Genomic DNA, 919 nt, shown 5'->3' with positions numbered 1-919 from the left:
TCTACACCACCTGGTTCTACACCACCCAGCTCTACACCACCCAGTTCTACACCACTCAGTTCTACACCACCCGGTTCTACACCACTCAGTTCTACACCACCCGGTTCTACACCACCTGGTTCTACACCACCCAGTTCTACACCACCTGGTTCTACACCACCCAGTTCTACACCACCTGGTTCTACACCACCCAGTTCTACACCACCTGATTCTACACCACCTGGTTCTACACCACCTGGTTCTACACCACCCAGTTCTACACCACCTGGTTCTACAGTCCTTCACTGAGCGAAGAGACTTTAATTCCTGCTGGTCGTTTAAAAATCACTGAAGTTCTGCTGTTGTTATATCAACCTTCAGATCTCAGGTTCTTCTGGTTCAGGTTCTTCTGGTTCTGCTCTGCGTCCCCAGCACCAAACATGGAGAAGCAGGTTTCAGCTTCTATGCACCGTAGATCTGGAACAAACTTCCAGGAAACCTGGTTAGAGCTGCTGTTGAAATGGCACCAGTGACACATTAATAAACATTTGAAAACGTCTCTCGGCTAAACCGAATGCTGCAGCTGCTGCCTGCTTTCTGTGACTTTGTAGTTTTGATGCGATCTGTTGAACCGGTTGCATTCCAGAGAAACGAGGTGGACGGTGGTTTCACAGAGTTTTTCTGCAGCCGAAGGAGCAGAAAAATGTTTCATGTTCCAGTTTGACAAGAAGTTCTGACCCAACAGGAAGTAGTTGTTTTTATTGCTTATCGCAGCAGGTGGAAGATCTGCTGCGAAGTCGTGTTTCTTCGTGTAGCTCATTTTGTTTTCTGGGAGGTTTTCACACCGTCTCTCGGCTCCCAGCAGGTTTATAAAGACCAGGTGAGCAGCTCAGGTACAGCAGCTCAGGTACAGCAGCTCAGGTACAGCAGCTCAGGTACA

At 48.5% G+C, this 919-nt stretch overlaps 1 protein-coding gene across 1 annotated transcript in view; it reads left to right on the top strand.

The window, feature by feature from the left end:
- The first annotated feature begins 771 nt into the window (after window positions 1-771).
- LOC103470828 (uncharacterized) overlaps window positions 772-919 on the top strand; it is a 2,836-nt gene continuing 2,688 nt past the window's right edge. Inside the window, exon 1 of the mRNA XM_008419503.1 lies at window positions 772-900. The gene's annotated coding sequence lies outside the window, so the exon portion shown is untranslated. The remainder of the gene's footprint in view (window positions 901-919) is intronic.

Source organism: Poecilia reticulata, linkage group LG9 (genome assembly GCF_000633615.1).
Source record: "Poecilia reticulata strain Guanapo linkage group LG9, Guppy_female_1.0+MT, whole genome shotgun sequence".
Lineage (NCBI taxonomy): Eukaryota > Metazoa > Chordata > Actinopteri > Cyprinodontiformes > Poeciliidae > Poecilia > Poecilia reticulata.
Note: the sequence above shows the minus strand (reverse complement) of the source record. Positions and strands in the feature narration are given on the sequence as shown.